Consider the following 11,422-nt stretch of genomic DNA (forward strand, 5'->3'; position numbering starts at 1 on the left):
TAATTCTTTGTTAATAAGGTTGTAGTGTCATTTAAAATTTACCAAAACCTTGATGGACTACAGACCATGATGAGTAACTATTACTGTATCTATGATGATCATTTGGCTCCCTCTACTGACATAACAGTGAGGAAGATTGCCAGAATTGTTACCCAAACCTTCTGAGATACAGTACAAGTTCACCTTTGCAATACTGACATTAAAACTCCTGAGAAAGCTGTAAACTAGTTCTTTGTACGTATTGGGTGTTCTTCACGGGGAAGTAAGATTCAAATTCATAAGTTGCAGCAGACCATTCCCACCCCCCAACCAAATTTGTCCTTCCTTAAGTGCAGGCAGAATAGAGACGATTACGTTGCGTAATTTTTTACTTATTCACTGCTTTGTCTATATATCTTTAAAGACTAACTTCAGAATTTGCTTTCCTATCCTTGTGTCAACAGCAAATATGGCTACAAGGTAGTTGGTGGTCCTTTTTGCAAGTTACATAGTTTGTACTTAGTTGAAACTTGAGCACTGATCCCTGCAGCAGCTATTAGTTACAGTTAATCAACCAGGGAATATTTTTTTAAAATCTGTGGTTAGCTAATCCTTTATGCTGATATATCGCTCCCAACATCATTTCTTTTGTAGAAACCTTGTGTGATGCCTTATATTCCTTTTGTAACCCAAATACACCATATCTCATTCTGCCTTATCCATTTTACTTATTACATCCTCAAAGATTACAACTAATGTATCCACTATTTTTGACAAAGTGCCATGTAAAAGGTTGCTTAACAAAATTGAGACGCAGATTCAAGTCACTGTCACCTTGGTGTAAAAGATGACCTAAGGGCGAACTGGAGTACGGCAAACTGCTGTTGCCTAAGAGTCAGTACTCGGACCACCATTTCATTTTATAAAAAATATTCAGATGTGCTCTTAGTCACAAATGAACAGGTTTTTCTTCCCCCATCACCAAATCCAGACAACTGCTTCATGAAAAAAAATGCCATTTGACTGTAGTTGGACTTGGTTAGGTTTGTAGAATCTACAGCCTAGTGTCAGATGAAATTTAATATAAAGAAGTTGCAGAAGGGATGGTGTTGGAAAACTTGATATCTAAATGGAGAAAAATTGCAGAAAGCTGTAACAAAGGGACTTCAGGTACTGTATTTGTATGTTTCTGGATGCTAGTAACATCATCAAATATGGGGGGGGGGGGTGTTGGTGGAGAGACATGGTAGAGACATAAATGATCAGCTCAAATGTCAGAGCACATTCCATGAACCATATGGCATACTATTGAGTTTTCATTATGGACTTGTCATTATTTGAATTTAAATGCCTTCAGTTACCTTGGTCAGTTTTGTGTTTATCTCCAGAACTTTAAGCAGGAAGCAAATGGAATGTTGGCCCTTATTTCAAGGGAGTATGGAGTATAAGATTTAGGGAAGTCTCAAGACAACTCTACAAGGTGCTGGTGAGACCATGTCTGGAATATTGAGAGCAGTTTTGGTTCCCTTTATTTAAGAAATTACATTATTTTACAGGAGACAGTTCAGAAAAGGTTCACTAAGATGAGCCCTGGTATGGAAGGATTGGCCTTATGAGTAAAAGGTAAATAGGTTATGACTGGAGTTTAGAAGAATGAGAGGATAATCTCATTGAAACATATAGGACTCAAGGGACTTGTCAGGATAAATGCTCAGAAGGAAATGTCCCTCATGGGAGAGTATAGGATCAGTGTGTAGTCTCAGAATGAAAGGGTGCTAATTTAAGACTGAAATGAGGAGGAAATTCTTCTGAGTGTTGAGAGACTTCGGAACAAAGTTGTGGGGAAAGTTTGCTTGTTTTAAAGCTGAGATAGATTATTGATCAGTAGGGGAATTGACGGTTATGAGGAAAGGGCTGGAAAGTGGATGCAAGTTTTGAATCAGTCATGATGCTGTTGAATGGTAGACTAGCCTTGAGGGGCTAAATGCCCTATTCGTGTCCCTATTTCTTACAGTTTTGTAATTTAGATTTGATGCCATTGCAGGGACAGGAACTGAAGAGTTCATGTACAGAGATCTTTAAAAGCAGCACAGCCCTTCAAGAGAACGGTTATCAAAGCTTGTGGCATTTTGAACCTGGTAAAGTGAGTTATTGCCGAACCTTTATAAAACTCTGGTTCGGTCTCAACTTGAGTATTGCACCCAGATCTGATCACCGTACTTAGTGTTATTGCTCCTTTCTAATATCATTAGATCAGTAATTTGGAATCCTGACTTAATGTTCTGGAGATAAACACAAAACTGACCAAGGTAACTGAAGGCTTTTAAATTCAAATGATGAAAGGTAGAGTCCATAATGAAAACTCAATAGTAGGCCATATGGTTCATGGAATGTGCTTTGACATTTGAGCTGATCGTTTACGTCTCTACCATTTCCACACCCCCTCCCACCATATTCCTTCATGTTACTAGTATCCAGAAACAATTTATGCCTTGAACACATTCAATAACAGGTTCAACACGGGGTAGAGAATTCCAAAGCTTTTGAGTGAAGAAATTCCTTTTTATCTTAGATTTAAATGGCTGATTCCTTATTCTGAATTGGTGCCCTCTGGTCCCTTACCAGCTAGGGGAAATGTCCTCCACATATCTACCCTGTCATGACTGTAAGCATTGTATTTGAGTGAAGTCACATGCTTTGAAACAAGAGAATGCAAGCTTAGTTTCTTCCAACTTCTCTCATAATACAATTCCACCATCCCAGGGATTAGTCTGGTGAACCCCCTCACTGGTAAGTATATTTTGCCCTAGGCAAGGGTATTGAAATCCTACAAAATACTCAGGTGTGTCTCAACAAGGCTATTTCGAAATGCAGCAATGCATCTTTACTCCTGAGTTCAAATCTTGCAATAAAAGTCAGCATATGTATTTCATAATTGCTTGCTGTGCATGAATGTGAAGTTTTAGTCACTCAAATGTGGATACTCAGGCCTCTGATAATCAATGCTTCCCAACCCCTCCCCATTTAAAGTATGCTCTGCCTTGCTGTTTTCCAGCAGTGAATAACCTGAACAGCCATTAAATTAACTGATCATATTTTGAAATAGAATCTTTTGGTTCACAGGCACCATTGGGAGAAAATCTTTTCTTTATCTGGGTGTAGATTACATTGTCCCTTCCCAGAGCTATGTGATTGAGTCTTAACTGCCCATTGAAAGACTAGTGAGCCACTTGGTTGAATGAAACTGCTATGTATGTAAAGTTCTAATAAAACTCAAGAAAGAACCTGACATTCATCTAGCTACCAAAAACCATACGATCACAGCTAACCAAGAAGGACGTGAAAAGTTCTTCCCTCACTAACACTTCAATTTGCCTGACTTAAATTACCTAAAATTAAGTCTAGTATCATCCACTCCCTTGTAGGGATTTCTACATACTGGCTTAAAAATTCTAGATGGATTTTAAGAATTATGTTTCCTTTAAACTTTTCATACACTGATTACTACAATTAAAGTTGGGGAAATTGAAATATTCCCATTAATATTACCCTATTACCATTATACTTATCTGAAATTTGACTACATATCTGCTCTTTTATTTCTCAAATTACACTCCAAGCAATGAGACTCATCCTTTTTGTTTTTGAGTTCTATCCATGTGTCTTCATTTGATGAACCTCTTTTACCTCATTAAGACCCAATATCCTGCAAAGTTGTATTGGTTTCCAGAAGCATTTGCTAAATTGCCACATGATATTTGCATGGTTAGAGGATTGGCTGAATAAAAGGAGAATTAGGATAAGAGTACATTTTCAGGTGGTAATCTGTAATTAGTGGAGTGCCAGGGTCACAATTATTTACAAGATATACATGACTTGGATGCAGAAAGTGAATGAGCTATAATGAAGTTTGCAGATTACACAAAATGTGGTAGATAGAATATAATGTGGGAAAATGTGAGGTTAAACATGTTAGGAAGATCTGAGAAAGTTTGCAGAAAGCGACAGCACAGCATGGAAACAGACCATTTGGTCCAACTTGTCCATGCTGACCAGATATTGTAAATTAGTCTAGTCATGTTTGCCTGCGTTTGGCCTATATCACTCTAAACCCTTCATATTCCCATCCAGATGCCGTTTAGATGTAATTGTATCAGCCTGCACTACTTTGTCTGGCAGCTCATTCCATATATGCACCATGCTGTGAAGAAGTTATCCCTTAGGTCCGTTTTAAATCTTTCCCCTCACCTTAAAATAACGTCTAGTTTTTGACTCCACTACCTTGGGGAAAATGACCTTGGCTATTCACCCTATCCATGTCCTTCATGATTTTATAAACCTCTATAAGGTTTCTCCTTAGCCTCTGATGCTCCAGGAAAAATTGCCCCAGCCTGTTCAGTCTCTTCCTACAGCTCAAACCTCCAAACCCAGCAGCATTCTTTGTAAATCTTTTCTGCAGTTTGAGAGTCATGCATAAATCACAGAAAACTACATACAAGTTCAGCAGGTGAAATGAAATGTTAGCCTTAATTTCAAAGGGAATGGAGTGTAGAAATATGGAAGTCTTGCTAAAACCATACAATGCACTAGTTAGACCACATCTGGAACACTGCAAATAGTTCTGGTCTCATTATCTAAATATATAGGCATTGGAGGCAGTCCAGAGTAGTTTCATTTGGTTGATCCCAGACATGGAGGAACTATCTGACTTAGCTTATACTTATTGGAGATTAGAAGAATGAGAGGCAACATTATTGATTATTATGGGCAAAAATATGTTTGACAGAGTAGATGCAAAAAGATTTTTTTTTCCCTTGTAGGCTGGTCTAGGACCAGAGGACATAATCTCATCATAAGGGGTTGCCCATTTAGCCTAGATGAGGAGAGGGCAATGAGTCTTGTAAATTCTTGATCAGAAAAGTCTATAGAGGCTGCATTGTTAAGTATATTGAAGGCTGACATTGACAGATTTTTAATCAGTAAAGGAATCAAGGCTGATGGAGAAGGCAGGAAATTGGAGCTGAGGAATACCAGATCAGGGTGAACTAATTGAGTTTGGAGCAGACTGGATGAGTTGAATAGTCTACTCCTATCTCGTATGGTCTGAACACCAACGGTAAATGCCATAAGATGTATTTGGGGTAGTGAGACTTCAATTTCTATCACCAAGACTTCTATTACTCAGAAACAATGCAACCGAATATTGAAGAGCATAGCTACTAGATTTGGTTTGTGGGCAATACTCTGGATGTGAGCATAGGAGGTATGGTTAGTAAGTTCGTGGATGACACCAAAATTGGAGGTATAGTGAACAGAGAAGAAGGTTACCTCAGAATACAATGGGACCTTGATCAGATGGGCCAGTGGGCTGAGGAGTGGCTGATGGAGTTTAAAATAAAGTTGAAGTGCTGCAATTTTGAAAAGCCAATCAGGGCAGGACTTATACACTTAATTGTAAGATCCTGGGGAGTGTTGCTGAACAAAGAGACCTTGGGGTGCAGGTTCATATTTCCTTGAAAGTGGAATCCCAAGTCGACTGGATAGTGAAGAAGGTGTTTGATATGCTTGCCTTTATTGGTCAGTGCATTAAGTATAAGATTTGGGAGGCCATGTTGTGTCTATACAGGATATTGGTTAGGCTACCTTTGGAAAACTGCGTGCAATTCTGGCCTCCCTGCTATAGGAAGAATGTTGTGAAACTTGAAAGGGTTCAGCAAAAAATGTACAAGGATGTTGCCAGATTGGAGGGTTTGAGCTATATGGAGGGGCTGAATAGGCTGGGGCTATTTCTCCTGGAATGTCGGACGCTGAGCGGTGACCTTGTAAAGGTTTATAAAATCATGAGGGGCATGGATAGGATAAATGGCCAAGGTCTTTTCCCCAGGGTTGGGGAGTCCAAAATTAGAGGGCATAGGTTTAAAGTGAGAGGGGAAAGATTTAAAGGGACCTAAAGAGGCAACTTTTTCACACAGAGGGTGGTGCATGTATGGAATGAGCTGCTAGAGGAAGTGGTGGAGGCCGGTACAAAGGCTTCTGGATGGCTATATAAATAGGATGGGTTTAGAGGGATATGGCCAAATGCTGACAAATGGGACTAGATTAATTTAGGATATCTGGTCGGCATGGATGAGTTGGACTGACGGTACAGCTGTACAGCTCTATGACTCTAAGAGAACTATAATGGAGGAGGAACCACTTTCATCAATGTACATCCTCACTGCTTGTAACAGATGTATATGTTCATGACAGTATTGGCAGGAGTGACTCCTGTCAAGCCTTTTGAAGGTAAAGGTTCTATTTGCATATCAAACAACAAAATAATTCAGCCAGAGAGAGAATCTAACATAACATGCCCCATGACAGTTAATGTTATTACCATCATTGAAATACCAGTATTTTGGTGATTACCATTGACTAGAAACATAACTTGATTACTCATAGAGATACTGTGGTTACAAAAACAGGTCGGGGCTAGAAATTCAGCAGTGGCACCTTCTGACTTCCCAAAGCTTACTAAAATTAGGAGTTTGATGGAATATGCCTCATTTGTCTGGTTGAGTGCAGCTCCAAGAATATTAAAGAAGCTTGATGCCATCCAGGACAACGTAGCCTGCTTGATTGGCACTGCATTACAGATTTTCACTATCTGTACCACAGATGAATGGTAGCAGCTGTGTGTAATGTCTACAAGATGCATTGCAGAAATACATCAATAGTCCTTAGACACCACCTTCAAAACCCATGACCACTACCATCCAGAAGGACCAGGCAGCAGACACATGGGAACATCACCACCTGCAAGTTCACATCTAAGCCCCACACCATCCAGACTTGGAAAGGACTTGCTGTTCCTTCAGTATTGTTAGGTTAAAGTCATTGCAATCCCTATCATCATCGTGGGTCAACTCATACCAAATAAAAGTATATTTGAAGATCTCCTGAGATGAGATCTTCTCCCTTTCAGACTGATCTGTGTTTCTTCCAGATCTCTGCTTGATTATTATCTGACTGTCTTTCAGCTCTTCTTTGTACTGTAATATATTGGACTAAGTCTCATAAATAATGCCAACAACCATTCAGTTTCTTAAGAATTTGGACTTTAAGACATCATAATCATGTCTCTCCACTAGTCTGCAGACATCCTTAATGAAATCACTGGATTCAACAGATGCTGTATTGTTCTGCTAAATCTTGTTCCTCAAAGAATTGTATTAGAGTTTGAACCAATTGTCAAATGCTTTCAGTTCCTCTTAAGATGCAACTCTTATGTCTTTTATCCCTGTTGAGCAATAACATCACCTGATATACTTCAAGTTGTTACAGAAGTGTATTTATTTGTGGACTTAATTTCCAGTTCAGAAGCTGTTCTATGCATCAAGAATTATTTTTGTCAGGCTGTCCAATTTTATGTTGCATTTGGCCCATCTCTGAAATTAAATTTGCCTAGCAATACTATCTAATGCAGTAATAGCTGTTTTATTTGTGTTGCTGCAGTTCTGGAGTGATTTTCCATCCTTTGCAGCTTTAACAGAAGACTTGCATCTTTTGTGCCTGTAACAGATCATTTTTCACCTTTTGCAGCACTGATGGAGTGTTCTGAAAATGCTTCAGTCTTAGATCAGAACTGTTCATTTTCTTGTATTGCCCAACGCCTATCTGCTTTAAATAACTGGGTCTGTGAGATATCTGACTCTGCTGATTTAGGCAGGTTTCTCTAAGCCGTGTTCTGCTTTTTCTTTCTGGCTGTGTCATTATATTTAGACGCAAAATTCAGCAGGTCCAGCTGGACTTCCAAAGTTGCTGCCCAACCTACTGAGTTTCTCGAGCATTTTGTTTTTAATTCAGATTTATAACTCTCGCAGTATTTTCCTTTGATACTTTTGTAACAGGTTAGCATTGCCACCATCTGTTACTTTATGGTACTGCTGTGTTGATTTCTAATGACTAAATTTGAAAAGCACCATTTTGTTTTTACGTTTGCATTTAATGAAACTGACATTCAGGCTACAAGAAAGTAACAAGCTATAGAGCTGGATGAACACAGCAGGCCAAGCAGCATCAGAGGAGCTGGAAGGCTGACATTTCGGGCCTAGACCCTTCTTCAGAAATGGGGGAGGGGAAAGAGATTCTGAAATAAATACGGAGAGAGGGGGAGGCGGACAGAAGATGGATAGAGGAGAAGATATTTGGAGAGGAGACAGACAGGTCAAAGAGGTGGGGATGGAGCCAATAAAGGTGAGTGGAGGTAGGGAGGAGATAGGTCAGTATTTTTTAAAGTGAGAAAAATGGTTAATCCTTCAAAAACTATATAAATCAAAGTTCTGTGATTTAATTTTTATCAAAACTCTTGAGTAAGCTTCTTGCTTTAAGTATGCATCTTCTCACATTCAAAATCGTTTTACTCAACCCTAATTAAAATACCAGCCCATTGCTCAACTTCGTTTCTCAGAGTACTTGTATATATGGTATTGACTTCCAACACCATGCCTATTTTCCCTGCAGTCCATATTTGAATCTGTCTAATTAAAGCCTTATCCTGCAACACCTAAATGACTTTTAAGTTAAAAAGTTCCTCCTTGTCATCTCTTGCAGCTTTTATTATGTTCTACTTCATTTTCCTCCAACACATCTCTGCCTAGCTCAATGGGATTATCCTCATTTAATTTATGACTAACCATTGTAACCCAACTATTCTCCTATCCCTCCCACTCCACAGTTTAGAAGGATCTTCTTTCTCTGTGCTAACACCTACCTCCAATCATTTTTCTCAACTATTTACTGTTCCTTGGTAACATTTTATGACATGGGATATGGTTCCACTTAAGTGCCGACAACACCCAACCTGATCTCAGCCAGTTTATCTGACATTAATACTGAATGAGGCACAGTTTCCTCCAGTTAAACATTGGAATCTGAACTGCTCATACTTTTGTAGATTGTGGCTGATCCTCTCCATATACCACACAATTTGTCCAGATTTCTTTAGAGTCTGGTAATCTAGTAACCTGAGCCTTGAATATGCTCAGTATCAGTCAAATCCTCTCAGAGAATGAGACCACCTGTTATTCTTCTAAACCATGAGCCGTATAGAATCATTCTATTCAATCACTCTTCATAGGACAACCCTTTTAGCACAGTGATGAATCTTTGTTGTAGTACCTGGTACCTGTAGTACCTTGTTGCGTACAATTTCCATAAACAGCTATGAATTATCAATATGTGGCTCTACTAGTTAAAACATCAACCCTGTTTCAAAACTCCTACACACACATATAACCAGACACAGACAAAAAATGTTTGTAGGGTTGGAGAGAAAGAAACTGGGAAAAGCAGTTAAAAAGCACCCATCCATGGGGTTTGTTAGATGTTCCTTTTGGCTCACCAGGACTTTCTGTTCTTCAATCTTCCTTCACCATGTTCTTTCATCTTTTTGCGGGAGCCACAATGATGGTACACTCACTACAAAGTCTCTTAGTTACTGTTTAAAGGGATTGGTTATCTCAGTTGGCTGGAAGGCTTGCTTGCGAAGCAAAGATACCAACAGCATGGGTTCAATTCCTTTCCTAGCTACGGTTAACATGAAGGTCCCACCTTCTCAACCTTACTGCTCACCTGAGGTGTGGTGACCCTGAGATTAAAGCATCACCAGTCATCTCTCTCTAATGAGAGAGCAGCTTGATAGTCTTCTGGGACTATGGTGACAACTTGTTTAAAAGGCAACAGCATACAGCAACTGGTTTGAGGAAAATAACGGACTTTCTTCAGGCAATTTTATTGCAAGGAGAGAGACACACCTGTTCTTCTAGCAGTCCAAAGGCTTCTCTCAGTAGCATTCATACCTAAAATCTGTTCAGCTACCCTGAAAATCTGCCGGCCTTACCTAGTCTGGCCAATATGTGATTCCAGACCCACAGCAATGTGGTTTACTCCTAACTGCCCTCTGGGCAATTAGGCATGGGCAATAAATGCTGGCCTAGTTTGCAATGCAACATCCCTTAAATGAATTAAAATGAGACTCAGCTGACACATTTATTTCCAGAACCTTTAATTAACCATCACAGAATGTATCCAATTGCAATATCTGACTTTAATTCTCAAAAGAGGCACCAATTCTTCATAGACCCCAATGATTCTCTGCACTGTCTCAGGTACTGCTTTCTTTTGGTGTTGCTGCTACCCCTCAGCCTCAGCAACTTGTACACAGTTCCATCGATTGGCCAGCACAAGTCAAGTTTGACAGTGTGATTTTGGCAAAATTTCTAGAAATTGAGTTGGTCTGTAAAGACACGAACTGGTTACACAATACACTGTTCCGATGCACAACATCAGAGCTGCTAATGCTGTTTTTTAAATGTCCACTCGTGAGCAAAACAAAAATGAACAATGCTTTGAACAAATGGGACTTTGTTTCTAAAATGCTTGAAATAAATGGAAACATATACTAGTATATGTCAGTAGGACTTCATGGAATTACAATCATATCAAAACTATAGCATCTCACTTCTCTATGAATGTGATCTCTACTGACATGTTCGACAGCACTTCTTTCTCAATGTATCAATCTGATGTTGTAGCCTTTGCGGTTTTCATCAAGCAGGATGACACTCCCTGATGCCACAAGAGACATTCTCCAACTATAAATATGCATGTGCTTCAACTGTCTTCTCTATTGTTAGCAGACTCTGTTTAGAATTAGAGAATTAGACCTTCTGGGTGCTCAGACAATGGTCTTGACATGGGCACTTGTATATTGTCACCATCAGAATGTCATTCTTGTAATCATGTTCTTCAGCAAGTCATACAGTCATAGAGCTGTACAGCATGGAAACAGACCCTTTGGTCCAAGTCTAATTAATCTAGCCCCATTTGCCAGCATTTGGTCCATATCCCTCTGAACCCTTCCAATTCATATACCCATCCAGCTGCCTTTTAAATGTTGTAATTGGACCAGCCTCCACCATTTCCTCTGGCAGCTCATTCCATACATGCACAACCCTCTGTGAAAAAGTTGCCCCTTAGGTCCCTTTTAAATCTTTCCCCTCTCAACTTAAATCTAGGCCTTCTAGTTTTGGACTCCCCCACCTTGGGGAAAATACCTTAGCTATTCTCCTTATCCGTGCCCCTTATGATTTTTTTAAACCTCTATAAGGTTACCCCTCGCCTCCAATGCTCCAGGGAACATAGACCCAGCTATTCAGCTTCTCCCTATAGTTAAACCCTCCAACCCTGGCAACATTCTTGTAAATCTTCCTCTCAGTCTTAAAATTTTTACATTCCTAGTGCCATTTATACAACTTTGAAAGCTTTGTATATTCCTTAGCTAGTTGCAAACTGATTATCATTTTTATTATTACATTTTTGAGACTTTTCGTGAGCACAACGCTGTTGCACTAAAGAGATAGTAAGACCTGCCGATGCTAGAGTCAGAGATAACACAGTGTGG

General features: G+C 39.5%; 1 non-coding gene across 1 annotated transcript; it reads left to right on the forward strand.

The window, feature by feature from the left end:
• Positions 1-84: 84 nt before the first annotated feature.
• On the forward strand, positions 85-171 carry LOC125483241. The gene has a single exon (XR_007262196.1). It is a non-coding gene; the product is annotated as a small nucleolar RNA SNORD100 (small nucleolar RNA).
• Positions 172-11,422: the final 11,251 nt, after the last annotated feature.

The sequence above is a fragment of the Rhincodon typus genome, chromosome 5 (genome assembly GCF_021869965.1).
Source record: "Rhincodon typus isolate 14 chromosome 5, sRhiTyp1.1, whole genome shotgun sequence".
NCBI lineage: Eukaryota > Metazoa > Chordata > Chondrichthyes > Orectolobiformes > Rhincodontidae > Rhincodon > Rhincodon typus.